The 9,708-nt window shown below is 46.9% G+C and overlaps 2 non-coding genes across 2 annotated transcripts; both read right to left on the minus strand.

Moving 5' to 3' along the window:
- Window positions 1-1,990: 1,990 nt before the first annotated feature.
- LOC136752015 (U5 spliceosomal RNA) lies at window positions 1,991-2,105 on the minus strand. Its single transcript, XR_010817197.1, has one exon. It is a non-coding gene; the product is annotated as a U5 spliceosomal RNA (small nuclear RNA).
- A 7,286-nt stretch (window positions 2,106-9,391) lies between these two features.
- Window positions 9,392-9,506, minus strand: LOC136752068 (U5 spliceosomal RNA). Its single transcript, XR_010817239.1, has one exon. It is a non-coding gene; the product is annotated as a U5 spliceosomal RNA (small nuclear RNA).
- Window positions 9,507-9,708: the final 202 nt, after the last annotated feature.

Genomic DNA, 9,708 nt, shown 5'->3' on the forward strand with positions numbered 1-9,708 from the left:
CAGAGCCGGTTGAGAGCATGGCAGTGGCTGCTGCCCCAGCTCTCCTTTAGGGGGAGAGCAATTGTTATTAATATCTTGGTGGCCTCCATGCTCTGGCACACTTATGCATGTCTGGACCCCCCACCGGCCCTGGTGTCCCAGATACAGACCCTGCTCCTGGATTTCTGGATGGGCTGCACTGGGTGCGCAAAGCAGTGCTGTACCTGCCGGTCCAGGAGGGGGGACAGTGGTTGGTAGATCTGTTAAGCAGGCTTAGTGCCTTTCGGCTGCAGGCAGCTCAGAGGCTCCTGTACCCTCCAGATCCCCTGTGTCTCCCGCCCTGGACATTTGTTATGACAGACACATGTTTTTAGTTAAGACATGTCCCAATATATTTCCTTCCCTGCCTGTTTTTTATAGTACTGTTTAAAAGGTGTGGCAGCGCTTCTCCCTGGGTAGGGAGCTGGGGCGCAGCAGTCTGTATTGGCTGTTAGAGGAGCCACTGCTGTCGAACCCCGGTTTTAGCTGTCCACTCCTGCACTCCAGCAGCCTCAGGTCAGTCCTGCTTAAGGTCGACGTGATCCGGCTGAGGGATTTGTTGGATTTTATCAGGGGACAGTGCGTTGGTGCCGACAGCCTGGCTGCCAGGCTGGGTATGAGGTCACTGAGAGTCGTAACCAGATTTCTCTGGGCAGTACAGAACGCCCTTCCCATAGGCGCTGTGGAGCGGCTGTTCCAGGTTCTCACACAGCACTGCTGGCCCAAGGACCCTGACACCGTCTTTCCCCTTGTTTGTCTGTGTCTCTCAGTCCCCCCTAGCTCATCAGGCCGCCTTCTGTCGCCTCACAGACTGTGTAGTGTGTCTGTCTCCACATTTCAGCGTCAGCAGCTCTATCAGCTCAGTGTGAGGGAGCTGCACCATCAGCAGCTGCAGCCCCTCCCTGACACCCCCTGGAGGGAGCACCTGGCTCTGGGGGAAGATGCCTGCCCGGCCTGGAGGAGCCTGAACAAGCCCCCGCTTCTGCATGGCTTCTGCATGGCGTCATCGCAACAAACTCTTTTGCACATACACTGGACCCCAGAGTGAGCGACACCTGCCCCTACTGCGGGGAGAGAGAGACACTTTTTCACTGTTTCTGCCACTGCCCTAGATTAGAGCTGCTGTTCACTGCACTGCAGAGCCTGTTCAAGCAGCTGGGCCTCCTTTTCTCACGCTCTGTGTTTATTTTGGGAGTCCAGTACAAGCAGCGCCACAGACATGTTTGTCAGTTAGCATACTTTCTAGTGGGGCAGGCTAAGCTGGCTATCCTGAGCAGTAGGAGAAGTCAGACTTAGCGGGTGCAGCAACAGTGTGCACTCTCCCTCTTCAGGTCTCTCGTAAACTCCAGAGTGCGACTGGATTACAATTTCTACAGCCTGACGGGAGACCTGGACACTTTTCTGCAGATGTGGGGGGTCGGGGCTGCCCTCTGTGCCATTGACTTTGGACATTTAAACCAACTGGTTAATTCACTATATTTTATAGCTAGCACGTGTGTAGTGGTTTTTATTGAGCGTTTTTAGAATAGGTTTTTATGTCGGGAGTTTTTTCATGTCTTTTATGTGTTTCTAGTTTGTTTTAATTGTTTTTTTTTTGTAAAATAAAGGTGTTAAAAATCAAAAAATCTCTCTCTCTCTCACACACACACACACACACAGCCAGCAAGACACACAGAGCCAGCCAGCTCAGAGCCCAGCGAGAGACAGAGAGAGAGAGAGAGAGGGAGACAGAGAGAGACAGACAGACACTAACAAGGCCACCCACCCACCCACACACAGACACACACACACACATACACACAAAGCCAGCAAGACACACAGAGCCAGCCAGCTCAGCGATGACATCACGAACCTCTCTCTGAGCTGACTGCTATGACATCACAGAGCACGTGCATTCCGTTGCTTGCCGTCTGTCAACCACTCAGTCACTGCCTGCCTATGCCCGATCTGCTGTTCACCTGGATCACAGCTCCGCCCCAACAAGGCAGAGCCTCCCAAGAATGGTACAAACTCATTCACGTTCTCCTCCATGGAAAGCTTTAACAAAAGGCAAAAGCATTAAAAGTAATGAAGAGGAACCCGAGTCCACGACGCTTCCTACCAGCCATACATATGTGTGTATTAAAGATCACATTTTATTACATTTTGTTTTTCTGTACTTTATTACATCTTATTGTGATTTATAATTGTATTGTTTATTTTCCATATATATGTATGTATGTATGTATGTTTGCATGTCCAATTGCTTTCACAATACAAATGCACTGAATTGAGAGAGAGAGAGAGAGAGAGAGAGAGAGAGAGAATGAGAGAGAGAGAGAAATGTGTGCAAATATCTATGCATATTCCAATGTTTGCTGCAGGACTTACAGATTGAGTGAGGGGGTCAATATGTTTGATTCAGAACTAACCACTGATTCCTCAATTTTGTATATGAGTAGAAGTGAAGAAACACAGCAATAATAATCAGCCCCGAGGCGACTACGTTTCTAAACCCTATTTAACATCACAATCAAACTCATTCCGCGTCTACACACAGCACAGATACATTGTAAAAACCAAACAAAAAACACGAAATCACATTTAGAAAACCAGAAACGAACATACAAGTATACGAATATGCTAAGATCAGCCTTTTATTTGTATTTATTTGTATTGATGCATTAAGGGATTTACACCGATTTGCTATTTCAGACACTTTCACTGTATTTACTAAAATACAGGATTAGTTCACATGCATTCGTCACCAAGCACACAGTTCACATTTTCATTCATTTTGTGGCGTATCTTTACTTTTATTCTTATTTAAAAAACAATTGGCTAGCCTATTGATTATGGATGCGACTGTTTTGTTGGTTTTTGCGGCACAATTGTGGGCAGATCAATAAACTGTTGGACCATCTCAGGTGATGTTAATGCTTTGATGGGATATTGTGCTTATTGATGAAGTCTGTGATTAAGGTCTAAAATCACTGTTGCATTGTCCCTGTTGCCAGACACACAGCAATGCTCCTATGTTTTGAAAGTCACCCTGGATAAGAGCGTCTGCTAACAAATACTGTGCTAAGAAAATGAATTTATTCATGCACAAACCAACCCGGGACACATGACTCGTAGGGGCACTGGATTCAGCGTGACACCGGACCAGATAATGACCATTTCATTAACAAACAACATATCTGTCCAATCTACACTCACCTAAAGGATTATTAGGAACACCATACTAATACTGTGTTTGACCCCCTTTCGCCTTCAGAACTGCCTTAATTCTACGTGGCATTGATTCAACAAGGTGCTGAAAGCATTCTTTAGAAATGTTGGCCCATATTGATAGGATAGCATCTTGCAGTTGATGGAGATTTGTGGGATGCACATCCAGGGCACATCCAGGGGGTGCTAAATTTCCTCTATGTAAATTAGATAGTCAACTCAGTCTAATTTACATGGGAACATTTGTGTTGCCCAAAATGGTGCGTTATGGAAGTTGTATGCAGTTTCTGTGTTTTTTTTTCCCTCTCTACATAATGGAAAACCTGCATAATTTCTTATTCCAGACTCTTCTCTTTTAAAAATAATTGCTTATTTACAAAAATTAGAACAGAAATAACTATTTAGAAGAATTATAGCTTTTTTAATAATTATGTAATTACATACTCTATATATATATATATAATTATCAATTATAAAATTTGGTAAATGTTAAATAGAAGATTTAATGTAAAGGTTTTTAAATGTCATCTTTACTTAAAGAGGAAACCGATATGAATGTGTGCAGTGCATACTCTTGATAGTACAGTAAAGGAGCGTACAGTACACCAGACTGACGGATAACAGTAATGGCTGTTATGTTTTTTGATTGGATAACAGGATTTATTTAAATATAAGCAATGGACAGTTCCTTTGTAGCCACTGGTAGCCTCTGGTAGCCCCTGGTAACCTTGTCTGTATGTCCAGAAGACCAAAAGGGACCTGTCCTCTTATCGGTTCCTAGCCAAATTCGAAGGGACCCCCACTTTATAATTACATTATCATAAAGCACCCAAGTCATGGTGGTGGCAAAATGCTATTGGTTGGAAGGAAACCTTATAAAAGGGAAAACAAAGAGAATTTGAGTTCTCTTAACTTCTTCATCCTGCAACGAGACACAAGAGAGAGCTGGAGGGAGACAGAGAGAGACACATTGCTTCCTGCCTGACCAGACTGGCCTATAAGCTGTACTGTGAGGAGAAAGAAGAAAATGGGTATTATCTGTAATCCAGCAGAAGCTTATTATTAATTATTTTCAGTAATAGATCAACAACTCAAAGACAAATCACTTCCTTGACCAAATCAAAGACCATGTGATCGCATATGATATCACACAAATGGTTAAACAAAAAAGGTTATAAACACATTGACCACAATACCGGTTAGTAAGACGAAGGTGAGTCTCTCATTAGTATTGTTAGTCAGACATTAAATAACTACGCAGGATAGTATTTATGTCAGGTAACTTCTCGTTATATATATATCAGTCTCATTTACGTAGGTGCCGAGAAAGATCCTATCATTACTTGTTACCACAATTTCCCTTAACTGATTATTATTCAATGATTAAGGATAGGCAGGGCCACCTATAATCTGGTGTCTATTAACTTGTGTCAATTTCAGACTAAACAGTTAAACAGGAATGAGAAGATATTTCTCGGCGTTGACAGATTTTATTTCTAAAATTATCAACAAAACAGTTTAATGCAACATACATTTATATTGAAGAAAACTAAATGATATTACACATTCTAGAGTTATGAATCACAGATTAACATTTCTAATTGATTTCTCAAATGTCATGAATCATGAACTCCAAACTGTTAAACTTATCTGAACTTCGTCGCAGAGAGGCCTCTCTGGCTTCGGGCTCAGATAACAGCACACGGCACGAGGTCCGTGTGGTTTGGAACAAAGGCAGTCCGGTTCGGCTTTGTCCAAGAACTTCCACTCAGTCGATGCACCTGGAAGTCGGGGTTTCTCGAATGTAGAGTCTTTTCCAAACCGATTTTCCAGTGGTTTGAAGGCTCCAAGGTTGTGCACAAAATCTTCTTTGTATGCAGGGTTTTCATCATAGTTACTTGAAGACAAAGTCTTTGAGGAAAGCAGGGCCCTGTTCGTTCCAAGGATCGAGTTTCTTAAGACTCAGTAGCTATTTAAATGACTGACACTTTCGTATACAGTCGACTTAGTCAATTGTCCAGCTGTAAAAACTCCACTGATCAGGTGGGCACAGGCGGGCAGCGCAGTCTGTAAAATTCTTTATTTGATAAAGTCCTTTAATAGAATTCTTCGCACGGCTCAATCTCCTTCTCCCAGTTTAACTCTTCTGTTGCCGGCAAAGACTTAGTTGGTTTCTGGTTCAGGTGAGAGAGAGACAGAGAGAGAGAGAGAGAGAGAGAGACCGTGTGCTGTTCTGTATACACCTGTCAGATCAATAGGTGATTGGTTCTTGAGTTTGTGAGATTGGATTTCCAGTTCAAAGAGTTATATTACCTACAGGCCCACTTCTCCAGACATCCCACAGCAGGATTCCAAACTATTTGGCCTATTCTTGGTGCCATCCTCCCCAAAACTATCACTTTGATGTAAACCAGCTCCAAGCTGATGAGTTAAGAAAATCTGATAACTGTGGGGGGGAAAGGTCAGTGCTTCAGCTCAGAGCTAAAATGCTCTTATAAAAATACACCCAACATAATGCTACAGTGTTTATTAATATCTATGCCCCCAATGCTGTGAGAGACAGACTGTCAGTGTTTCCGGTGCTCAGCAAAGCGCTGGCAGACTGTGGGGCTGAGGAGATCCTGGTTTTGGGGGGGTGTTTGGAACTGTACTGTGGACTATAGATTAGATAGGAATCATTTGGAGCCCAGTCCACAGTCGACAAAACAGCTGGAAGGTATTACACAGTTGCACAATCTGGTCGATGTCTGGAGGAATGCCAACCCAAAGGTGAAACAGTACACCTGGGTGAGGCCGGGTTCTAGCATTATGTCGCTAGCCAGGCTGGATAGATTTTATACCTTTACACATCATGTCAATCTGATCGGTGGCTGCCATATCACCCCCACCTGACCACTGATCACTGTCTCATCACTGTGAGTGTCACCCTGCCTCCTGTCCGGCTGCGCAGTGCCTACTGGCTTTTCAATAATAGCTTGCTGCAGGACAGGATTTTTTGTAATTCTTTTATTTTCTTTTGGCAGAGATCAGAGCGCCCTAGGTTTGCCTCCCTGAGACAGTGGTGGGACATTGGCAAGGTTCAGACCAGGCTCTTCTGCTAGAAGTACACTGAGCATAGGACTGACAGCTTGAATTAATGTATGAAGGAGTTAGAAGGAGAGATTCAGGTGCTCCACCGAGCCTTGGACGCTGGAGATTCGGGGGCATTAGAGGACCTTAAAGCTATGCAGCAGGCATTGACAGAGCTGCTGGGGACGTGGGCTCGAGGGGCAATGGTGCGCTCGCAGTTCCAGAGCCTGACACAGATGGATGCGCCCATCAAGTTCTTTTTTGGGCTGGAATGCAGGCAGCAGCAGAGCAGGGTGATGCTCAGCCTGAGGACGGCTGAGGGCCGTGTGCTGCAGGATGGGCAGGAGATGTGTACTCATGCCGCCCAATTCTATAGGGAGCTGTACTCCACAGAGCCGGGCTGCCTGGAGCAGCAGCAGCAGTTTCAGCAGGGTCTGACTAAGGTCCCACAGGATGGGGTCAAGGGGCTGGAGGCCCCACTAACCCTAGCAGAGCTGACCTGCGCAATGCAAGAGCTCAATAAGGGCTGGGCACCGGGACTAGATGGGCTCACTGCAGAGTTTTTCTCCGAGTTTTGGGCTGAGCTGGGCCCGGACCTGCTCTCAGCGCTGCAGGAGGGCCTGTGAGCTGGGCTGCTGCCCATTAGCTGCCGTAGAGCTATTCTGACCCTGCTGCCCAAGAAGGGGAATCTGTCCTCCATTGTGAACTTGAGGGCAGTGGCGCTGCTGTGTCAGGTCTATAAGATCCTGTCTAAGGCTCTGGCTAAGCGGCTCAGAGACATCATGCCGAGAGCTGAGAGCAGTTGGTGTCGGCCCGCGGTTCGTAGAATTTATTCAGCTGCTGTACTGTCGTGTGTTTAGTGTGCTGAAGATTAATGGTGGCCTGTCCATCTCTTGTCACCCAGAGCAGGCGGTCAGGGTGTCGGCCTATGCTGCTGAGACACACAGTCTGGCCAGCGAGACTTCCAGGTCATTGTGGGAGTGTCTGGACTAGTTCAGCAGGGCCACCTCAGCCAGGGTCAACTGGGGCAAGAGCAGCGCTCATCTGGTTGGGGTGTTGGAGGTTTCTGCCAACCCTGCCCTCTCTGCGGGGCTGCATTGGTCTCACTCAGGACCTCGGGTGCTGGGTGTGACTTTGGGGGAGACGCAGGAGAACTGGGCTGGCCTGCTGGAGAGGGTACAGGGCAGGTTGAGGGCATGGCACTGGCTGCTGCCCCAGCTCTCCTTTAGGGGGAGAGCAATTGTTATTAATATCTTGGTGGCCTCCATGCTCTGTCACATTTATGCCTGTCTGGACCCCCCAGCGGCCCTGGTGTCCCAGATACAGACCCTGCTCCTGGATTTCTTCTGGGACAGGCTGCACTGGGTGCGCAAAACAGTGCTGTACCTGCCTTTCGGCTGCAGGCAGCTTAGAGGCTCCTGTACCCTCAAGATCCCCAGTGTCTCCCGCCCTGGACACTTGTTATGACAGACACATGTTTTTACTTAAGACACCTCCCCATATACTTCCTTCACTGCCTGTTTTTTATCATACAGTTTTCGAGGTATGGCAGCGCTTCTCCCTTGGTAGGGAACTGGGGGGCAGCAGTCTGTATTGGCTGTTAGAGGAGCTACTGCTGTGGAACCCCGGTTTTAGCTGTCCACTCCTGCTCTCCAGCAGCCTCAGATCAGTCCTGCTTAAGGTCGACGTGATCCGGCTGAGGGATTTGTTGGATTTTAAAAGGGGACAGTGGGTTGGTGCCGACAGTCTGGCTGCCAGGCTGGGTATGCGGTCATTGAGAGTCGTAACCAGATTTCTCTGGGCAGTACAGATCGCCCTTCCCATAGGCGCTGTGGAGCGGCTTTTCCAGGCTCTCACGCAGCACTGCTGGCCCAAGGACCCTGACACCGTCTTTCCCCTTGTTTGTCTGTGTCTCTCAGTCCCCCCTAGCTCATCAGGCCGCATCTGTCGCATCACAGTCTCTGTAGTGTGTCTGTCTCCACAGGTCAGCGTCAGCAGCTCTATCAACTCAGTGTGAGGGAGCTGCACCATCAGCAGCTGCAGCCCTTCCCTGACACCCCCTGGAGGGAGCACCTGGCTCTGGGGGAAGATGCCTGCCCGGCCTGGAGGAGCCTGAACAAGCCCCCGCTTCTGCATGGCTTCTGCATGGCGTCATCGCAACAAACTCTTTTGCACATACACTGGACCCCCGAGTGAGCGACACCTGTCCCCACTGTGGGGAGAGAGAGACACTTTTTCACTGTTTCTGCCACTGCCCTAGATTAGAGCTGCTGTTCACTGCACTGGAGAGCCTGTTTAAGCAGCTGGGCCTCCTTTTCTCACGCACTGTGTTTATTTTGGGAGTCCAGTACAAGCAGCGCCACAGACATGTTTGTCAGTTAGCAAACTTTCTAGTGGGGCAGGCTAAGCTGGCTAATCCTGAGCAGTAGGAGAAGTCAGACTGACTGCGTGCAGCAACAGTGCGCACTCTCCCTCTTCAGGTCTCTCGTAAGCTCCAGAGTGCGACTGGATTACAATTTCTACAGTCTGACGGGAGACCTGGACGCTTTTCTGCAGATGTGGGCGATCGGGGCGGCCATCTGTGCCATTCACTTTGGACATTTAAACCAACTGGTTTAATTCATTTGAATCTTTTATTGGTAGCACGTGTGTAGTGGTTTTTGGAATAGGCTGTGTCTTTATGTCAGGAGTTTTTTTCATGTCTTTTATGTGTTTCTAGTTTGTTTTTAATGTTTTGTTAGTTTTTCTTTTGTAAAATAAAGGTGTTAAAAATAAAAAAATCTCTCTCTCTCTCTCACACACACAGACACACATAGACAAAGCCAGCAAGACACACAGAGCCAGCCAGCTCAGCGATGAAATCACGAACCTCTCTCTGAGCTGACTGCTATGACATCACAGAGCACGTGCATTCCGTTGCTTGCCATCTATCAACCACTCAGTCACTGCCAGCCAGACTGCCTGGCTGGCTGGATGGGGGGGCTGTTTGCTGCTGCTATGTACCTTAGGAAGCTTGTTTGCTTGACCGGCCTTCCTCCTCCTCCGCCCACATGCCCACCTATGCTCGATCTGCTGTTCACCTAGATCACAGCTCCGCCCCAACAAGGCAGAGCCTCCCAAGAATGGTACAAACTCATCCACGCTCCCCTCCATGGAAAGCTTTAGCAAAAGGCAACAGCGTTATAAGTAAAGAAGAAGAACCCGAGTCCAAAACGCTTCTGACCAGCCATACATATTTGTGTGTATTAAAGATCACATTTTATTACATTTTGTTTTTCTGTACTTTATTACATCTTATTGTGATTTATAATTTTATTGTTTATTTTCCATATGTATGTATGTATGTATGTATGTATGTATGTATGTATGTATGATTGCATGTCCAATTGCTTTGACAATCCAAATGCACTA

This window comes from Amia ocellicauda, chromosome 6 (assembly GCF_036373705.1).
Source record: "Amia ocellicauda isolate fAmiCal2 chromosome 6, fAmiCal2.hap1, whole genome shotgun sequence".
In the NCBI taxonomy this organism is placed as follows: domain Eukaryota; kingdom Metazoa; phylum Chordata; class Actinopteri; order Amiiformes; family Amiidae; genus Amia; species Amia ocellicauda.